Genomic DNA, 10,294 nt, shown 5'->3' with positions numbered 1-10,294 from the left:
CATGGTTTTGATTCCCACATAAGCCATGGCTTGCTGATTTATTGGGTTTACAAAGCTTGCAGGGCTACATTTTTCTGACCAATTAAAGGCTTATGACAGAATTGTTTTAAAGAGCATGATAGCTGCATGCACTTAGGCTTATCTCAAGATAAGCCAACACCTTTCCACAAACAAGGAAGGAGCAACAGCTTCTGTCTTGTGTACCCTGCATGTCCTGAGCGTGGCAGGTCTGCAGAGCGAGAGATGCCTGGAATATCTATGGAGTGTAATACCTTAAAGCAAAGGCTGCACTCACCCGTAGCTCAGGGGAAGATGTTGGCATTGTTGGTAGCTCTTTTTCTGCGCTGTTGCATCAAACTTAGCTGTCAACAGTGGATGCTGTAGGCAAAGCCAGCTCCATGCTGAGGAACAATGACACACTCTGTCCAGAGGCAGAGAAAGGGCCAGCCCAGACCGAAGATCTCAGTCCAAGAATCAGCTCTCCTATATGCTCAAATACAGGTTTCCATCCTGCCATGCTGATTGTTTACATGTTCGACCCACAGGGCTTAGGAAGCTGTCCTGACCAAGCCTCTTCACTTAGAGCAGCAAGAGAGATGTCACAAGTCATTCACAATCATTCACAGTTTCTTCCCACCCTTAAGATGGAAAGAGACCAAGGAAATCAGTGAAATGCATTAATAAGACTATTTCAATTACTTTTCTCTACTTACTTACCAGTTACTTTTATACTCTGCATCTGTCTCTCACTTACTGGCTTGCAGATACTTTGATAGCAAGCCACAGAAACCACTGCAGCAAGTACTTCACCAGTACTGGGGAAACTCTCAGGGGAAAGCAGAAGAAATAAGTGCAAAATTGTTACTCTTTTTGCTCTCTGCGTTTATTTATTTTGGACCCATTGGGCTAGACCGCAACTAAAACTTTATGAACCTAATAAAATTCCCAACATTCTCAGACATGGGTCGTGATGTTTATATATTAGGCAGAATACAAAGGTGTATTTATGAGGAGATTGGAAATACTTAGAGATGCTTGAGCTCAGGCAAAGCATAAAACACACATAAGAAATATTTTCAAACTTAACACAGGTAAAATCAAGCTAACCAGATCAGAATCAGAAGTGTTTCAGAAATGTTGTGCTCCTCACCACAGAACTATCCCACACAGTCACAATGGTGGAGCTCAGGACAAATTCATTATTTTTCAATAGATGCTATTTATTTATTTGCATTGTTTTGCTATGTCTAAAATACAGCTTTATCATTACAGTAGTGGTAGTAACTATAAACACTAATAAACAGGAGAAGGTTGCAAGAGTAAACTTACCTTTTCCTTTCTGTCTTCATAAAACACACACTAGTCCCTGATTCAATAAGCAAGATGTACTGTTTGACTCAAGTTGAAGGATAATGGGTCTTGGCAACAGATTAGGCTTTCCATCTCTGTAAATAGGAAAAAGCTAGAGGGAATATATGCTGGGATTTATTTCTGCCAGGAGCAAATAAACAGTTCTGTCAATACACAGATAATCCCACTTCCCCACTTCCCCCATCTCTGTCTTGTCTTTGTCCATCTCCATTTCACCCCATTGAAAAAAAAAAAAAGCCACCAAAAAAAACGGTTCTGTGCTCATTTTCCTCCTGTCATGCATGGTTGTTTTACTGATTTCAGCATTAACTTTTTTTGATACTTCCTGTCACTGGAAGACCTCTCACTCTCTCTCCCCATAAGAACAACATACGTTTTCAATTTAGGTTATGTTCCCAGCAGATGTTGCAGGACATTAAGGTCTTGCTTTCTCTTTCATTAAAAAGGCACTTGTAATACATTTTATTGTCTTGGATGGGAAATGGCATGTGTAACAATATTCAGGAATCAGTCAATGTGATTTCATAATCCCTATCTTAAAAAAATATAATGAGTTAACAAGAAAGAATAAAAGCCAAGGTCCATGTTATATCTCCCTGAAGAGCATTTGTAAGCATCCTCCAAAGGGTGCTATGGAAGGTAAGAGGACCTCCCCAACTCTAATATCCACACTCATCCCAAGAATCACTTCTTGTTTTCATGACATTTTATACAAAAATTCTGAGTGCACACCAGTGCCTTTGGTTCTCCACGTGGGCCTCCCAGCTATGCCATGGGCATACAGCTTCATCTGAATGTAGACCTGTTAACACAAGCCCTCCAGTTCCCAAGGCATGACACCAGCAGCTCACGTGGAGCCTGAGGTATGGGTTAAAGTGTCATGTCAAGATGTGCTATCCTTGACTGCTTGCTGCTGGCTGGTGTCCTGGCCAGGGCCACATCACAGTCTTCCCTGCAGCAGGAGAACTGGTTTAAAATGGATCAGAGCGCCAAAAACCTCAGTGCTTTGAACTTTCCTAAGAAAGACAGACCAGAGCAAGTAAGGTCCTGCTTCATTAACTGTCACCAAGAGCAAGGCTTGAAAGGAAAGGAATAAGGCAGGCTGCACTGGAAAATAACAGACAATGAAATCTAATCAAAAACTCAACATACCAGAAAATGGTCTGTTACAGTCCCCAAAGATTTTTTCAAAAACCTTTAAGCTTATGCACACTAGGAAATTGCTGTTTGTAGTCTGTAGGATGTTCACAGTGTCACAGAACCATCTGTTATCTGATTTCACAAATACCTACTGCTAAACACATATATGTGTGTATGCGTCTTTGTGTGTGTACTGTACATGCACTCCTATTTACTTATTCCGTCCTCTGTGTTGAAACTAGGAACAAAATTGAGGTTATACCCTACAGCAAAACATACACAAACATAATGTGGAATCACCAGAGCTGCCAAAAAATCCCTGCTGTAGAGAGAAGATTAAGTCTTACAAAAAGGACAGCAAACCACAAGCTTCATACAGAATGCTTGTTTCCAATATACTTAGATTTTATCATTCCATTGTTGCTTCTTATATTATGGAAGCAATTGTTTTTTACAAAAGCATAGGTATGTCAGAGCCAGAAGCAATGGTCCATCTAAACCTGCATTTGTGACAGTAAGTAATACAGACATCACACAATACATTGATATCTCAGCATCTATCCCCAACCACATAGATCCAGCCAGTGGCTGTGTCTCAAGTTTCCTCATTTTCCATAAATTTGTCTATCTTCTCTTCAGCTGATACGCAGCGCTTTTTATTGCTGACTTTGGAAATGGCTCCATAATTTAAAAACTCTTTGTGTAACAGAAACCCAGCTTGAGTTATAACTGAGGTTGGTGGTTTCCACCTGATATATTTGGTTTCCTGATTAGATACACTAAATTTCCATTTGTACCTTTCTGTAAGCACTTGCAGAAGGCACTTAGTGCTTGAGGTGGCTGCTGGAACCCTGGGACAAATAAGGAGAGATCAGAAGCAATTTTGCACAGTATTTACCTTCTCCTGGCCATAGGCTGCTGGATCTGGGTGGTGGCCCCACAGTGGATCAGTTCAGTGTGGATCCTTCCTTCCTTCCTGGCTGCTCCCGGCTCCCAGCAAGAAGCAGCAGGGCTCAGCAGCATCCTGCACATCCCTGAAACCCCTTGGATCACTCCCCAGCGATCTGCCTCCTTCCACATGGATTTATTTGTGACCCAGGACCTTTCTAAGCACAGGAAACCCAACAGGGATCACACTGAACTCTGGTCAGTCAATGAAATGGTCTCCTTTTACCACCTTGGCTGGGGGGGCTGCTTGCCCAGAATCTGTGCCCCATGGGGCATATTGTGGCCCTGCTCCCCCTCCAGAGGGGATGAGGTAATGTCCAGATGATCACAACTGAAGGGCTACACCAGTTATTTTCCATCTCAGCAAGAAGCAGACATTTTCCCAAGTCCCAAGGAAGTCCTGGTGCTTGGCTAGAGATATAATAAGCTCCTGAGCCATACAGGCACCAGGTGCCTGTGGAGTCAGGAACATTTGGGAATTCAGCCCCTGGGACTCCAGGCACAGCAACCCTCAGCATGGACTCGGTTTCCTTCATGCAAATAGCCTGCTTAGTTTTGCTTTATTTTCATAACTAATCACAGCAAAACCAAGTCTGAAATTCCTCCTAGAAGCATGACAAGCTCTCTCCATGCCACTCCTGGTACCTGGCTGTGACAATCCCCATCCTGCTGGCATTGGAGAGGGGCTGCCCAGTGCCAGCCCCAGTGAGCACATGGCCAGCAGTGGAAGATGGACCCTGCCCACAGGGCCTGCCTGCACTCCACCCCAAGGAACACCACCCTGGAAGAAGGGGCAGGTGGGCTTCTCCTTCATGGCACTGGAGGGCATTGAGACCAAAACAAAACCTGGAGCAGCAGGAGCATCCCCAGCTGCTCAGCACTGCTGACCCACAAGCACCTCAGGCAGAAAAGGAGCTGAGGAGCAGAGCTAGGATGTGCAATGAGAGATGAGATTTCAATAATCTGTCAGAAATACTGCTTACAAATGTCAGCCTGTAAAATATTATCAATGTGCAGATTGAAATATTGCAACTCACGGGATACCATTTTTTTCTTTTAAGATTGACATTTTTCCTTCTTCTGTATATGCTAGTTGTTTGTCGCCTAGGAAAGAGCATTCTGACATATCCCTATGCCTTTTCAGGCTGCATGTTGCTGTGCACAGAGATCCCTCTAACCTTTTTCTTTATGCTCCTGACACTTCTTGGCCTTGACACTCAGGCTTGCCCCTGTACATTTGAACAGTAGCACAAAGCTGGGCTGCAGCAGCCCAGTGAGGCAGACAGCCCTGAGGAGCACAGTGGGATAGCAAGGAAAGCAGCTGAGAGACTCTGGAATGCACCAGCGAGTGGGAGCAGCCATACCAGGGTGGGCAGAAGCAACCATGGCTGCAGGGACGGCCATCCTTGCTTCCCTATGCGTGGGAAAGCACCTCCAGGAGGGCAACCCAGCACAGGGATGGGAAAGGAGAAAGGCAAAAGGTTATGCTGAGGATACGATGGCTCCTTGCAGGCAGAAAATCTGAACTGAGCATATAAACATCCCACGCTTCCCAGCATGGTTTTCAATTAAAATAAACCCATTCTGTAACACCGCCAGAGAATGGCTCACTGAGAAATTTATAGTCTGAAGTATAAAGGAACTCAATCACTATTACCCTGTGAACATTTATTAAGAACATAAAAATGAAATTTAAATTGCCAGATTAGGGAGATTTGATGCCCTTTGTGGACACTTACTTTTATTTTCAGGACAAAGTTTCTTTGCTTCCAAGAAGTCTGATGAATTCGTAGATGGGAACTCACTAAAATCATCCACCATGGTATTGTATAGCACTCGTTTTGCTTGCTGTAAAGTGATATTTTGTAGTTCTTCTATTACCTCAAGAGACTGAGTTGATTGGCTTGGGTTAAGCCAAAAACCCAAAAATAGAAAACCATGAAGTATTGTAACATATATCCAAAATCCTAAATCTGTAATCAGCAAAGAAGAAAACCTCTGTTAACATCTTCTTCATGTAAAACAAGTATTTTTTGAGGTATGCAAATAAAGAGAATTAATGAGACCAATTTTAAAAAGTAGCTTTTGCAAGCCCAAGAGTTTTGGATTACTTAGGATGCAGATTGCTGAAGGCTGAGCTGCTCTCAGGAATCCCTTAACTTTTTGACAGCTCAGTGCTGCACATTTATATCCCTGTGAGCTGTGTTGGTCCTGCCTGGAAGAGCCAGCCTTCACAAGGAACCAGTCACATGTTTTCCATGAGTTGGTCCCTACAGCTTTTTAACACAGTTTTGCACTGCACTTATACCTGGATCAACAAAATAAATTGGCACACCAACGCCAAAATCCCCATCCGCTTCTTTCTCCTGAGAAATTCAACTGCTCAATAAAGATGAAGATGAGGAAAAAAAGCTTTATCTTATATGAAAAATTTCATTATCTTATATGAAAAACCACCAATGTTTGGTCTTGATTTAGGTTGTTTCTTAATACTGCCACAAGTCGTTAGCACCTTGACATTTTGTTATTATTATGGCTGTTTTCATTTTTAAGCTGGTGCATTTTCCACCTTGTTCTAGGCATGTCCTGTGCTCTTGCCCTAGGGTACAAAACTTCATCTTTTTCCTGGTCTTTTAGCAATTATTAATGCACATTTAGTAACCATGAAATAATTAACCTGTAGATCAATCTCTTCTCACAAGTACACCACAAAGTCAACTGGTAAACTCAGTAATATGTGCATGGTTTTCAAGAGATAAATATGCCTCCCTGTATGACAAATACTTGAAAAATATCCAGCATGTCTGGAAAAAGTTGCTTTCTAGATGCTTCTGTGCATATTCAAATTTTACCTTTAGATCCCAGTTTTTCAGTTTGCTGTGACACATACTTTCACCCAGAGAGTCAGACAGCATCTAACAGCACCACAGTCTTGGCAGAAAAGTCCTTGTTGATACTTCTATCACTGTAAAATCAACTCATGCTGAGTGAATTAATTACTTACTAAGCTGACAGTTTTTAAGACAGCAGAAGATAAAACCAACCAAAAAGAAAGCCAAATATAAAATTCCAAATAGAACCACAATGTATGTTGAACTGTTAAAATAAGAATGCGATAATGTTTGCAGTGTTGAACGTTGGTCCTTGGATGAGTTTTTAGTATCACATTTCAAAACACATTGCTCATACAGCTTTCCTGCAATGCTTTTCAACATGCATATCAGCCAGTCCCAATAGCCTGAAACCTCTTAGGCCAGCTCTGGAAACTATTTAGCACCTGAATCCCATTTATTTCTGCATAAACATCTCAGTTCCTTAATCATAACTGGAACAACTGCACTCCTCTACCTCTCAGGATTTATTTAATAAATTTTACATAATATTCCTAAAGTCCTTTCAACACCCCTCTGTGGGCAAGAGGAGAGCCCAAAGATATCCTAAACAGTCAAAGTGAAATAAAAAATGAAGTGAGATCAGCAGCAACAAGATGAGCTTTGCTTTGGCTCCTGGAGATGTATAGGTAAGTAGGTAGGTAGCTAGCTAGGTAGCTAGGTAGACAGACAGCATGTAAACACACTACTAAAAGCCTCAAATTACAATCCAAAATTTGCAAACTCCAGAAAGCAGCATTTCAGTATGCATACTGAAAGAAACTCAAAACTATTCTTAATTCATGGCATTGAATTTTTCCTCTGCTGTCACTTATATAAAATTATTTCCATTATTCACCAGAACAGATAAATAACAAAATGCAGAAACTCATACCACAAGTTATATTTATGGAAATATTGCCTAATTTTTGAAGAAACAACTTTGTGCCATGTCACTGGTTCAAGACAGATGGCCTCATAAACCTCTCAGCAATGTATAAAACCCAGGGTTATATTTTACAGGCTCCAGGACCTGCATTTCACAGAGATGACTGAGTGCTGCAGCAGAGAACCAGAAGCCATTTCTGCCTAGTGGTGGGATGTGAGCTGTAGGGCCCATCACCTGCACACAGTGCAGGGTGAGACCAAAATGGGGAGTAACCATGCTGCACTGCCAACCACAAGCTGCAGAGCCATGAACTCCTCGATTTCTTAAATTAATTTTTGGCCATATGCTCACTCCCAAGACAGTGGTGATGCTGAAACAAAAGCCCACGGAAGCAGCATGTTACACAGCAGAGCCTGAATTTATACACCCTGCCCTTTCTGGCTCCACAAATATTCATAGGAGGCCCTTCTCTGTTATTAGTATACACGGTAAGAACATCAGGCTTCACATGACATACTCTCATTTACTGGCATTTTACAAGAGACACCTGCTTACTGAAGTCAATATAGCTACAGCTGAAATACTCCCATTTATCCGACTTATCCTACTCCTACCTTCTCCCATGTTACAAATCTGCCTGAGGTTTAATTAATGGAAAACCTCTGAAACAGTATGGATTGCAGATATTAAGGGATGTCCTGTCCCAGGTCCACCTTGTGCTTGCTCAGGACTGCTGCCCATGCTGGGCACAGCTGACACACAACACCACACACCTACCTTGTCTGCTCTGTCCTGAGGGTGCTCCTTGCTGGACTCAGGTGCTGAGAAGGAAGAATCCATCATACTCCAAAGCAGAGTGGCACAGCTGGAAGGAGGAAGTCCAGGAGGAAATATTTCCACTCAAGTAACCTGCAGAAAGAGTGTGGTAGGGAAGTAAAGCCAGGAAATTAGGCAGAGAAATCTCTGCTCAAAACAGGATATTAAGGTTTCTCCCAAAATGCTGCTGAAGAAACCCAGAGCTAAAATCATCCATGCTGTTTAATTTTAGCCCTTGCAAATACAACTCCCAGGGACATATGGGCCCCGAATGCCATTACCAAGTGGTACATTTTTCTGTCTCTCAACACACAGGGTGGATGGCACTACCTAATGAGCAGTGGCAGCAAATCATCCTGACCTCCACTGCCTACACCATTGCCAGCCTTCTGCATCTGAGCAAGGAGAAGCAAAGAGTACTCTGAGTAGGTTGTTAGAGCTCTCCTGGGGTGTGGACAGGTTAATTTCCAGTGACCTCCCCAGGCATCTGCTGGCAGCAGAGAAATTGTGAACTCAGAAATCTCACTGTTTTGCAGATCCTTAAGGCAGTTGTGGGTCTCTCTCACAGCCTTGCCTCAACATGCTGTACTTGAGCTTGTTTTCATCCAGGTCTGTCTCTTCCACCTCCTTGGCCAGGTGCCCTCAGGCCTCCCCAAGCCAGTAGTGCTGGATTTAGATCCTGAGGAACATCAGCATGGCTCCCAACCCAATATGAACTGGAGACCCAACCCACCCTATCCACATCTCCTCCTTTCCCAGCCTACCCTTCCTTGTGCCTTCCCTGCCAAAGCACTTCCAACCTCACCCACCTTCTATTTAGTCTTCAGGCCACCTCCTTGCCCCGGAGCTTCCAGCTCCCTCATTCACTGGTGGTGGGTGGATGTGTGGCTGTCTGTGTGTTGCCATGCCTGAAGACTCCTTAAAGAACAGAGAAAGGAGAAGAAACACCAGGACACACATTTCCATTGAAGCCATGAGCATAGAGACAATGTTTCACTGTTACTTTGGTGGCCACAGGGGCATACACACCAAGTTTTGCCCTTCCAACTGGTCTCCATGTACTTTTTTTGTTCATCTGAAAAATGCTGTCATGCTGATGGCCACATAAGAGATGGCAAACAACTAGACAGCTGGATGGAGATTCAGTGTGGGATCCCAGGGACGCTTCCTGAGTTCAGAGTTGTGAATGCCTAAATACTACCACAAGTGGTTCACTGACACGTATTCCGAGTGGTCAAAAAACAATTTCCCCACAGCGAGTTGTGATTCATTTTGTAGCCATAGCCATGCTAGGCAGAAGAGTACCTTAGAAGGCTGAACAAGCCTTGGTAGCAGTGACATTTTTTGATTAAATTTTCAGGGGTCCCAAGCTTCAAGAAAGTACAAGTATTCTTCATCTTCTTTTAGACATGATTTTCCCTATTGCCAGTTTCTTTATGTTCTGGAGACTGACTGATCCACACACTTCCATCTGCTGATTTTTAAGCACTCCTGGTTTTGAGACATTCTTCTTCTGTTTTGATCAGTAGATACTTTACTTGAAACCCCTATCTGGCTGCTAACATAGCTTGAAAAGGAAATTAAGTATCTGCAGTGTGGAAGGTTTTGGGTTACTTTCCTCTCAGTGATTATCAGGCCATTTCACATTTGCACATGGTACCATTAAAATGCTTATAAATGCCCCTCCTCATCCCTGAATTGCTTTGCCTTGCCCAGTTTTAACTCATCATGGCTTTTAACTCTCTTTTTTTTCCTGCTAGCAGTAACTTAGATTATGTTCTTGTGGAGCTGCCACCTCTGTTTTCCATTTCTAGAGTTCATTTGCTAACCTCAGGGTTTTTGAGTGGTCCCTTGTGAAGCCACATTGGTTTTTAACTTGTTCTCTGCATATCTTTTTCAGAGGAATTTTAATCTGTTGCATCCTAAATTCAGATTTCTTAATATAATTCTTCAGCTTGTTTGCACACCCTTGGATCTGAGGTACTTCTCATCATATCCAGGCCACTAAGACCCTGATCTAACCAGGCAGTTAAGCATGTACTTAATTTAGAGAACATGTATAATCCAATCCCTGCTCAACACATATACCAGCAGCTGTTCCAATGAGACAAAAGCACATGCTGAAAGTTTCTGCAAATTTGTAAAACTTCTGTTCTTGAAATCTAAGCCTCCAGTACTACTGCAGCACCTTCTGGCTCCTAAAAAGGCTCCTAAATGGGCTCCTAAACGGTTTTCTCAACTAAACAAAAGGAGATTTGCA

At 42.8% G+C, this 10,294-nt stretch overlaps 1 long non-coding RNA gene across 1 annotated transcript; it reads right to left on the bottom strand.

Moving 5' to 3' along the window:
- Positions 1 to 301: 301 nt before the first annotated feature.
- Positions 302 to 9,795, bottom strand: LOC132326915 (uncharacterized). Its single transcript, XR_009486366.1, has 4 exons — positions 8,844 to 9,795; positions 7,996 to 8,127; positions 1,330 to 1,445; positions 302 to 638 (listed from the first exon to the last, which is right to left on the bottom strand). It is a non-coding gene; the product is annotated as an uncharacterized LOC132326915 (long non-coding RNA).
- Between the last annotated feature and the right edge of the window lie 499 nt (positions 9,796 to 10,294).

Source organism: Haemorhous mexicanus, chromosome 4 (genome assembly GCF_027477595.1).
Source record: "Haemorhous mexicanus isolate bHaeMex1 chromosome 4, bHaeMex1.pri, whole genome shotgun sequence".
Classification (NCBI taxonomy): Eukaryota; Metazoa; Chordata; class Aves; order Passeriformes; family Fringillidae; genus Haemorhous; species Haemorhous mexicanus.
Note: the sequence above shows the minus strand (reverse complement) of the source record. Positions and strands in the feature narration are given on the sequence as shown.